This window comes from Capricornis sumatraensis, chromosome X (assembly GCF_032405125.1).
Source record: "Capricornis sumatraensis isolate serow.1 chromosome X, serow.2, whole genome shotgun sequence".
In the NCBI taxonomy this organism is placed as follows: Eukaryota; Metazoa; Chordata; class Mammalia; order Artiodactyla; family Bovidae; genus Capricornis; species Capricornis sumatraensis.
In genome coordinates this window covers 86,820,679-86,833,044 of record NC_091092.1, presented here as the reverse complement: position 1 = coordinate 86,833,044, position 12,366 = coordinate 86,820,679, and positions in this window count along the sequence as shown.

Sequence of the window (12,366 nt, the reverse complement as noted above, 5' to 3'; positions counted from 1 at the left end):
GACTCCAAAGAAAGCATGTGGGTCTCTTCCAGAGTTAAGCTGGCTGGAATGTACATATTTCACTTCCCATGGATATAAGACTTTGATCCTTGATGTCATGGGCCTGTGGAAACTTTTACTGAGTATGCCAGGACAGTCTAAGATTTCCAAGTAGAGATTTAAAGAAAAGTGCATGGCTCAGAAATGACAGGTCCCTCCCTGATCCTTCAACTGAAAGAAACATACCCATTTGGCCAACAATCACATTTACCTGCTTCATTTTTAGCACTTCTACTATAATAACTTAAGCAAATGCTTTATCTTCCTTTCTAGACTAGAAGCTCTTTGAGGGTAGCCCTATCTCTGATTCACCATTGCCTTCTCCAGTGTCTAGCACACAGCCACAACCCAGTAAATATCAGGTGAGCCCAAGTTTGTCTGATGAACCGTTGGGATGAGGGAGGAGTATTTAAACTCAGAAGTGGCACTTACACAAGGTTACTTAGTATTACTTAACAAACTTATTCACAATATTTCCACAATCCTCTGGTAGAACAAAATTTCACTATTGAACACAAAATGTAAAACTGTATTCAGGAATGCATGCAAATGCACACTGAGGAAAAATGCAGAGTAATGCCATCAATGAACTCAACCAGCCACAGCTCACATTTGCAACACCAACCTTGGCAGGGACAAAGCTATATCCAGACTGTGTGATGATAAGTTCCTCTGCAGAGAAGGCTAAAGTGGGCCCAAGCTGACCTTGTCTCCCCCCAGAGACATCCTCAGCTTCACTCTCAACTCCTAACAGACAATTTGAGCGCTCTCAAAGGACAAGTTTGAATTAACACCCAAGTTGCACCCGGTTTACAAATTTTAAGTCTTCCAAAGACCTAGTTCAGCATACCTTTCACAAACAAGGCACAGCTGAAAGGAAAAGCTCTGCAGAATCCAAATCACAGTAAGAGTGGGGGTGAGGTGGGGTGGAGTGGAGGAGGTGAACAAGTTAATCTTAAAACCCCTAACCAAAGTCCTTTCCGTATCTTCAAGCATACCTGACCATGAAATGGTTGGCTGCTGAATCACCAGCTCAGGATTTCCTATCATGTCAGTGGCATACTGATAAAGATGAATGCTGGTGTGTTGTCTGAGAGATTGGAGGGAAACAACCAGCTGGGAAAGGAGGGCAGAAAGAGGCTAAAGTATGTGGGGCAGGAGGGAACCAAGCTCTTTCAATTCTCAAGACAAATGCTGACATGAACACAGGACACCAACCAACCAGAAACTGACTTTTTCAAGCAGGTTAATGCTTCAGTTGAATTTGCTCTGGTTTAAGTGTGCTCCTTTCAGGAGAAATTTTCAAAGGATTTTGTGAAACTGATTTTTAAAAAGCTTCTACTAGATATCTAATGTTACACTAGGTATCAAATGAGGCCCCCAGTTCAAAGGATATTAAGACAAAATGAAGATCTGCAACAGCTTCCTAACGGGAAAGAAAAAATCCTATTACATCACTGGGTAACATGAGTACTGAATCATCCTTCTTTGTAGATAGTCTATTATAAACGCAAATTGTCAGGCAGCTCGGAAAGAGCAGGCAGTGATTAGAATCCGACAACAGACTGCTTGTGATTCTCCAGACCCCCTTCTCCCTGGGGTCATGCTTTGGTCCTTGGCCAGGCTCAAGCCTGCTTACCTTCAATCACAGCTTTCTTTTTTTCTGCCTCAAAGAAGAAATAACCTTGGCAGCCCGCATTTCCTCATTTAGGTTGAGGAGCTTTTACAGAAGGAGCCCCGGTCTGAACTGCTTTAGAAGGGCACTTGCTGTATTCTCTGCCTTTCACAGGAACAAACACCACCTAAAGAACCACCAATGTTCCCTGGCGGTCAGAATGTGATGTCACTGTTGGAATCACGTGACCAGACCCTTGGACCAGCCTTGGAGAAAGAAGATTTTTAACCAAGCACAGAAGCCTTAAAGATGTAGTCTCATCTAAACAAATGTCATCAAACCAGAGGCAGTCAGGTCAGTTCAGAAAACTGGGATTCAGACAAATTTAAGGTTTTCAGACCTCATTCAGCAGAAAATCTAAGAAGGCAAAGTATAAACATCAGAAATCATTTAAAGTTACAGGGATCTTAAATATTTTTAAAAGGGGGAGGGAGAGAGAGACAGGCAAATATGGAAAGGCTTTTTTTTAATGTACTGGATACCAATAACACAGATAAAAATTTCACCAGAGTAATGAGCTAAATTAGTGAAATGAATGAAAGATGCCAGACACAAGAGAGCACATAACATGATTTTATTCATGTAAGTTCAAAGACAGACAAACCTAAGTTATATGGTTTTAGGATACCCATGTAAGTGACTACATTATAAGGGGAAACAAGAAAATACCAAAAGTAAAGACAGTAGCTGACTAGGGAGAGAGGGGAGTCACTTTCTGGATGGAGCACATGGTGAAGGTTGGGCTTTGGGAAGGCTGGCAATTTTTCTTAATCTGGGCAGGGGTTACCTGAGTATTCACATTATGATTATTCTTTAAACTGTATATACAGAGCTTATGTCTTTCTATAGAGAAAATTATGAAAAACTGAACCATATATGAACTTAGCATACAAAGTCAGGTCTTTAATACCTCCTGCTGCTAAGTCACTTCAGTCGTGTCCGACTGTGCAACCCCAGAGACGGCAGCCCACCGGGCTCCCCCGTCCCTGGGATTCTCCAGGCAAGAACACTGGAGTGGGTTGCCATTTCTTTCTCCAATATATATATCAATAATACCTCCTAGTAACTTTGAAAACTCAGAAGGCAGTCAAGAAAATGAGTTGTTTCTTAGCAGTAGTGCTCTACATATAGGTAACACTGATATATATATAGAAAAGTTAAGAGAGTAAATCTTAAGCGTTCTCATCATAAGGAGAAAACTTTTTCTTTCCTTCTTTCTTTTCCTTTTCTTTTATCTATATGAGATGGGCTTCCCTGGTGGCTCAGATGGTAAAGAATCTGCCTGCAATGCAGGTAGACCCAGGTTTGATCCCTGGGTTGGGAAGATCCCCTGGAGAAGGGAATGGCTACCCACTCCAGTATTCTTGCCTGGAGAATCTCATGCACAGAGGAGCCTGGTGGGCTACAGTCCATGGGGTCACAAAGACTCAGACATGACTTAGCGACTAAACAACAACATGAGAAGATGGATGTTAGTTGAACTCATTGTCGTAATCATTTCACAATGTATGTAAATCAAAGCATCCTGCTCTATACCTTAAACTTATACAGTGATGTATGTCAATTATTTCTCAACAGAACTGGAGAAAAAGAAAAGAAAATTGCCATCTCCTAACCACCTAAGTGAATGCACAGAACAGCCTCTGTTAAACATTAATCTAGTCGGTGTGCTCCAATAATCAGACCTAAATGTAGTGTTTCAAAATGTTGTGATTACTCTCATCAATTCTTAAGGCCTGATGAATCTTAAAATATCAATATAACAAAACCTTAGGAAATGTGAGGCACTTCATGGAACCTACATGCTTTTGGTCCAATCCATCACTATGACAGTATCTCAGTTCTTGATGAACTAACCTAGCACTGACAAGAAGTAAAATGAAGCGGCAACTGATAGTATTGTGGCAAAGAACTAACAAGTTTAAAAAGCAAAAGCTATGACTCAAGTGTGACTGTATTATACAATTATACTTTTAGAAAAGTATGTATTTCTTACTTAAAGAGGATGACAACCTCACAAGCCTCCTTCAAGGTTTTCTTTACTAAATGGGATTTTATCTGTAGTATCTGAAGACCACTACAAAATATGTTCACTTATAATAAGACTCGCATTACCTTATTAGGTTATTTTACACTTTAACATACTAGTTTTTGGTACTTAAAAAAATGTATAGATTTTCAGTGTACAGTAACTGGATTGCATAACTAGTACCATGTCAATAACTTCTGGCAAAAGTTCATGTGTTTTTCAAATGCTCCATCAGTGCTTCTGCAGAGGAACTATTTTATTCCATGTAAATTTACCTCTTTGGAAAACTAGAGGACTGATACTATGACACAGTCCTACTAAAATGAGATTTAATTACAATTCAGATTAAGAAATGAGGCACTGGATTTTCAGCAACGTGGTTGGCTCTAGATATTATCACACTAAGTGAAATAATGCAGAGAAAGACAAATGTTGTAGGATACCACTTATATGTGGAATCTAAAAAATGATACAAATGAACTTATTTACAAAATAGAAACAGACTCACAGACATATAAAACAAACCTACAGTTACTAAAGAAGAAGGAAAGGGAGATAATTTAGGAGTTTGGGATTAGCAGACGCTCACAACTATATATATATAAAATAGATAACCAACAAGGACCTACTGTATAGCATAGGAAACTATACTCAATATTTTGTAATAACCTATAAGGGAAAAGAATATGAAAAGGAATATAGATATATTTAGTGTGTGTGTGTGTGTGTATATATATATATATATATATATATATATATACTCTGCCAAATGTGTAATCTCTAGCACATGTTCCTTTATAAGGCTGTCAGGTGTAGGTCAATTACTATGGAAATAAGATATGTATATATATACACACACACTAAAATTACAATGAGAATTGTTGTATTCAATTTTTGGCTGTAATTCATGCAATTGCTTTTTGTGATTTTTAGAAAAGGAGGCACCTGAGTTACTTTATTACTATAAAATTTCCCTAACCAACACTTGGTGAATTTTACTAGTCAGTCTACCTCACATTTTGTTTATGATTCTGAATTGTTTTAAGTTATGTCTACAGTATTCTTGCCTGGAGAATCCCATGGACAGAGGAGCCTGGTGGGCTACAGTCCACAGGGTCGCAAAAAGTCGGACACGACTTCACTCACTCACAGTATGTTTTTATCCTTTAATTTGGTGGCTGCATTAAAATTCTCTCCCATCCTCCCCCAAAATGTATAAATGAATCACTTTTCTGTATACCAGAAATTAACACAATATTATAAATCAACTATACTTCAATTAAAAAAATAAATGAGGCACTGGGATTCAGAATTTGACATTATATTTCTTTTACTCTTTTCTACCCCACTATTCCCTTCTCTGCCAAATGTGTAATCTCTAGCACATGTTCCTTTACACAGGCTGTCAGGTGTAGGTCAGTTACTATGGAAATAAGAGAAATCCTTACCAATTTGTAATGTATCCGATGATAAAACCACAATGATAAAGTTAATATTTGGGGACAGAGTTATTTTTGTGGAGCACAGATCTGACCAGATCATTTTCTGTTTCTAATATGTTAGTTGCTCCTACAACAAAGTTTTTAAAACTTTCAACATAGGAAGACCACTTAATGGGGATTTGACACAAGTATGGACTAGGAATTAGAAGATATTCATCATAATTTTTAGAATAGGAAAAAATACTTTAAGTGTATAATAAGGATGATAACAATGCTACTACTTTTTAAGGTTTTATCAATGAGAGGGATGAAACTTACTCTTTCACAGAGGTATCTATATATGACTTGATGACAAATAGCTTAAGCTGTAGGTCTTATTCCACATCAATTGGTCTATTTTCTTAGCATTTTTTTACTTAGTAGAAAGAAATATTAAATTCATAAAACTAAGTTATCAAGAATGAGTGTAGAAATGATTCCATTCTGGATCAACTACTGAGGTACAAATAGAGTAGCAAAATGCAAAAGGCTTTTCAAAAAACAGTGGATTAAGACTTACGCTTCTTTAGATAAACAAGGACCTACTGTATAACACAGGGAACTATAGTCAATATCTTGTAATAACCTATAAGGGAAAATAATAATCTGAAAAAGTATATATATATATATATATATATATATATATAAATGGAATCACTTTCCTGTACAACCTGAAATACTGTAAATCAACTATACTTCAATTTAAAAACAGGGTGATTTTTTTTTTAAGTTAAGCTTCTGGTGTGTAAATACTCTGCCAAGAAAAAAGGCAAAATTAAACAACAGCTCTAAATATCAAGATTGGGGTTCTTAGGCAAGTCTATATTCTTGTGTCTACTCACACACACACAAAGGTAAAACTTAGATAAGTTTTGAAGGCATAGTGTGCCCATTCAACATAAGTTATATAAGAAATGGTTTAATGCTCTAGCAGGAAAATAATTCAAGTTAAAGTACATCTGGATCTCAAATGATAAAAGAAAGGTCCCCTAAAGTTTATCTGCATTGCTTGAGTCTGGGACAAAAATGTACAGAAAACTAGTCAGAAAAAAAAAGTCAACCTTGAAACAGCTTTCCTGGTAAGGTCTAAAAACTTAATTAATGGGTGTTTAAAAGCACACAGCTGAATAAGGAGGCATATAAATGAATGTATTTTGCTCATTTCCCTTTATGGAAACCCCTTTCTAATATTTTCTAAAAATCACATGATGCTTAAAACTAGAAAACCCCTTAAGACACAAGAAAATAAATTCCAATTTGAAAATTAATGTTTATTTCAATCTCTAACCAATATGCCATTAGAAATTTCCTGGGGGAGCTGAACAGTAACTGATTAAGTGAATTAGTTAAACACTAACAGAAACACAAGGGGAAAGAGGATAGAAAGAAACCTTGTGCACCCTGACATACTGCTTTAGTGATAACCACACTGCATGTGGGCTCACTTATTGGCAGTAGCCTAAAGAAAGAAATAAGCACACAGAGAAATGGAGCAGGGCTATTGGTATGCATCAGAGGACTTGGAAAATAGTTGCATTTTAAGAATATATTTCAGTTTTTACACAGATAGTTGGTATTTTTGCAAAGCTAAAAGCACATATACAAAAACAGTCAACATTCTACCTAACACACATCAGCAGATATTCATCCTGTGATTTTTAAAATTGTACCTTCATTCAACAGCAAGTAGTAAGAGTTTATTATGAGCCACTTCTCACTTTCATATCTGCACCCCTTTCCCTTCTTGTACTGGTTCATCTATTCCAGATCTCCCAACAAGCCATGAACTCTTTCACATTCAATTTACCTCTATGTTTGAGAATACATTTCAGTTGAAGCCTCAGTAATTAGTCAACATTTTTAGGACCTTTCTATCAATTTGTGCCTCCATTTTGCTTTCCCACTAACATACACCCACTAGTTGAAAAGCAAATATTAGTGAAGCAGCCCTCTCATCAAAGCCCTGGAGAGGGTCACAGGACTGTTATGCTTTAGTTTTGTTTGGCTCCTAGGGCACTTATTCAGGGTGACTAAGGAGATCCAACCAGTCCATTCTGAAGGAGATCAACCCTGGGATTTCTTTGGAAGGAATGATGCTAAAGCTGAAACTCCAGTACTTTGGCCACCTCATGCGAAGAGTTGACTCATTGGAAAAGACTCTGATGCCGGGAGGGATTGGGGGCAGGAGGAGAAGGGGGCGACAGAGGATGAGATGGCTGGATGGCATCACTGACTCGATGGATGTGAGTCTGAGTGAACTCCAGGAGTTGGTGATGGACAGGGAGGCCTGGCGTGCTGCAGTTCATGGGGTCACAAAGAGTCGGACACGACTGAGCGACTGAACTGAACTGAACTGATTTCCATTGACTGGGCTTCCCAGGTGGTACTAGTGGTAAAGTAACTTAGCAGGCACACATTCCATTGATACATATCTGTAACGCCATACTGGTTGTTACACAGTGAAATACCTCACTTTGTGAGTGGCTGTAGAGAGATAACCACTCTTTCCTAAGGACTCTCTTCCCCCACAACCATCCCCCAAAGGCTCCTGAACTTTCCCAGGATGCAGCAGCTGGAACACCAAGAGGCTCCGGGACATTCAACCTGTTGGCTCAGTATCTGTGTTGTTCTGACGGTCACCCCTGCACCCATTTCAATTAAGGACTGACTGCTGAGAGCTGGGCTTCCCAGGTGGCGCTAGTGGTAAAGAACCCGCCCGCCTAATCCAGGAGACGTAAGAGACACAAGTTCAATCAGGTGTCGAGAGAGGTGGGCAACAGAACTGCAATAACAGTAACAAACATATATGTGCTATTAAAGTAAAGTTTGAGGGTTACAAGAAGTATACAGGAAGATGGGGCATGGCAGAAACGGATAGGAAAAAGGCTTTTGAGATAAGCATTTATCTAGATTCTAATACCACCTTCAGACTCCATGGCTCTCACTGGATACAGCTCTGTCCCCACAGGGTTGTAGACATTTGCTTGACAGTGTATCTTTTAAGCTTTCTATTCCCAGCCATCTGTTCTAATCTAGAAGTTCCCCCACCCAACTCACTTCCATTACCTGTGGAGCTAGGGTGCTAACTGCCAGAGTTACCAGTGTTTGGAAAAACAACTTGAGGAGCATGGTTTGGTACCTATAGACTCCCACTGTACAAAAAAAAAATGCAGAAATGGAAGTAGAGGGGCTAGGTTTGACAGCATTGCTGAGAGGGTTGTCCATATAAAGAAAATAACCCTCTGCTCCCTTACTTGCTCTTCATTCCTTCCTTTTCAACTTTATACTTTACAAGGGACTGACAAGAGGACTGGGAAATGTAATGGATAGGGAGATCTTGCTCTAAGAAGTACATTCCATGCCAGAGTATTGAGAAACCCTTTGGCTAGCACAAGCCTATGTAATTACTTATACTTATTATTTTAGAAGCAGCAACTCACCAGTTCCTCCGTACTGAGCCTACATTGGTTTCTTTCTATTAATCTCCAAAAGGAAGCTGAGGACAAGAGATAAGCAATCATTCTTTGGCAGGGTGAAAAACTTCAAGAGAGGAAACAGCAAGTAGGAGATTCTTCCCAAACTCATGGGAATAGTGTGATGTTATGGACAAAGAAATTAATTAGGACTTCCAGTTAAGACCCCATGCTGCCAATGTAGGGGGCGCAGTTCGATCCCTAGTCAGGGAACTAAGATCTCACAAGGTATATGGAATGCCCGAAACAAACAAAAATGAATTAAGCACACACATATATAATCTAGGAAATGCTCTTAAAGAAACACTTGGACCTGCGTACACCAACATATGCATGTTACTCACTACAGCACTGGAAACAATGAAAGAGTCCAGTAATGGGGGGATAGCACAAGGAAAGAAGCAGACTCATGTGTACTGAAACAGAAAAATCTCCCAAACTTACTATGCGAAAAAAGCTATTTACAAAATAATAAGTAGATTTTCAAAAATTGTGTCTCTGTGTTAACTGGATAGAAAAGAATTGAAAGGGTCATAACTGAATTATTTTGAAGGGTTATCTCGAGTGGGAAGTCGGCAGTGAGGGGGAGGACTTTCACATGTTATATACGTGTGCACTGTTTGAATCTCTAACAGTGAGGTGTGTTTATGTGTTATGTGTGTTTCTAAAAAGAAAAATAACAATAATGCAGCTAGAAGATTAGAAACAGGACATCGCAAAGGAAAGACTTCTATTGTGAGAGGCAGACCATTGGGGTATTGGGAAACAAAACAGGCGACAGGTCTCAGACAACACCAGGAGAAATGTATCAGAAGGAAGATGGCTTACTAAATTTTTAAGTGAAAGTCAATGGGAAGAATAGTCTTCATGATCAGGCCTGTTGTCCAGCAGTAAGAAGATACAGACTCCAAGCCTAGCTCCATAACTCAGTAATTTTGTCACCCTGAGCAACTGCCTTCATCTCTGTGGCATTAAGGTCCCCCATCTGTAAAATCAGTGTGTATTAACATGTATGATTTTTACAGTCCTTTCCCACCCTCATACTCATTATTTTAGCAATGATTATTTGTGGATCATTCATACATTGTGCTAAATGACTTTTGAGAAGACCTTAGCTTTGAAGAACTTCAAAGGTATTTTGATTGCATAGTTAGAGAATACTCTTCTGGCAAGATCATAAAATGGTACTAATCTTGGAAAAGTAAAATTCGCTCAGCAGTGAAGTAGGGCACACCTGGGACCAAACGCATCTGGTCTCCAACATGGTTACCAAACTTCTGGAGAACCCACTGGCCACAGACCCCAGAAACACTCACCACAACACTCCCAAAACATCACAACAACCCTTTCCTCTACCCTAGAATGTCATAAACTGGAACAAAGTGTGGTTCAAAATAATCCACTCAGGATTTATTAGAGGCCAAATGTTTGTCCTCTAATTTTCTTCTTTCAAGAGGGGACCAAAGCAGTGTAACTAATTAGAAAACAAATGGAGAGCTTCCAGATTCAACCCTTGCAAGTAAAAAGCTGTTGTCTTGCTGTTCACTTGAAACTAATACAACACTGTAAATTAACTATACCTCAGTTAAAATAAATAAGTAAGAAGTTGTCACTCCCATTTGAAAAACAAGAAAAGGCTAGAAAAAACTGAAAAATCAGTAACTTTTCCAGGACTCACCAGAGAGAATTATAAGGTTGCAAGGGAAATTCCAACCTCCAAATCTGAAGAGACAGGCTTATCTGAAAAGACACCGAGAAAGATCTGCTTACCTGGCCACTTAAATGGCAATTCTGACTAATTTCCGAAGGCTGAGTGTAGACTTACATGAGAATAGGAAACTTCTGAGCCTATACTTTGGTGTTCTCAAAGAAAGATCTCCTCCAGATTCTGATGAAAAGCTAAGAGTTATCATTGTGAAATAGGCCAAACAGGTCATTCTAACAAAGGCCTATCTATGCTCCAGGGGAAAATTAGCTCAGTTGGTAAAGAATCTGCCTGCAGTGCAGGAGACCCAGGTTTGATCCCTGGTTTGGGACGATCCCCTGGAGAAGGAAATGGCAACCCACTCCAGTATCCTTGCCTGGAAAATCCCATGGATGGAGGAGCCTGGTGGGCTGCAGTCCATGGGGTGGCAAAGAGTCGGGCATGACTGAGCCACTAACACTTATCCCAGGTCGGGGAAGGGCATTCTTCCCTCTCCAGTCCCCACTCTAGCCTCCTAATCTCACCTAAGGGATAAAAAGCAAAGTCAGTAGGAGTCTGGGCTTCCCGGAAATGGGTTGGAAATGCTGACAGGAGTAGGGGGCAGAGAAAACAAAATGCCATACCACTGGATTATATTTTGTGAAGGTCAAATACAAAACACAGGTCCAACAGACACTGCGATTTAATCAGAAAATTATAAAATAACCTATTCCCCCATACCATACCACCATACCAATAGGGCTCCCATATACTGGCTCAGAAGGTAAAGAATCCAGCAGCAATGCAGGAGACCTGTGTTCCATCCCTGGGTTGAGAAGATCCCCTGGAGAAGGGAATGGCAACTCACTCTAGTATTCTTGCCTGGGAAATCCCATAGACAGAGGAGCCTGGCGGGCTACACTCCATGGGATCACAAAGAGTTGGACACGACTGAGTGACTAATGCTTTCACTTTCATACTTAATAACAGCTGCAAGATACAGAGTGGTGCTTAAGGAAGCTCAGTCAAGAGAAGAGACAAAAAACAAGGACACTAGAGATTTAGCCCTGTAGCACCAATAATTACACCAAACATTAAACACAGCCCAACTCCTAGCCAGTTTAACATAAATCTTAACACAAGAGAATTAAACTGGAAACCTACAGAAAAATAGCTGGAAAATGCCAAAACACCTGGAAATTAAGCAACACGCTTGCAAATAACCCTTGGGTTAAAGACCTCTCAAGATGAATTTTCAAACATTTTGAAGTGAAAATGAAAATACAACATAACAAAATTTGTGGGATACAGCAAAAGCAGTCCTTAGAAATTTATAGTATTAAATGTATATATTAGAAAAGAAGATCTAAAATCAAAAGGTCTTACCCTCACCAAAGAAGACATACAGATGGCAAATAGCAAATGAAAAGATGCTCATCATCATTTGTCATCAGGGTAATGCAAATTAACAATGAGATCCCACTGCACACCTATTAGAATGGCTAAAATCTAAAACACTGACAATACCAACTGCTTGCAAGTATATGGAGTTACAGGAACTATCAATCATTGTCGATGGGGAAACAAAATGGCACACCCACTTTAGAAGACAGTTTGGCAATTTCTCATAAAACTAAAAAGTTTTATCACATAATCCAGAAATCACACACCCATATATTTACCCAACTGACTTGAAAACTTATGCCTATGGGAAAGCTTGCACACAGATATTTGTAGCAGCTTTAGTCATAATTGTCAAAAGTTGGAAGAAACCAAGATGTTATGCAGTAGGGAGGTGAGTGAATAGACGAACTGTGGTATAGCTGGACAATGGAATATTATTCAGCAATGAAAAGGAATGCGCTATCAATCTACACAAAGACATAGAAGAGCCTTAAATGCATATCGCTAAATGAAAGAAGCCAACCTGAAAAGCCTACACACTGTATGATTCCATTTATAAAGAAACTCTCAAAGTGTTAGTC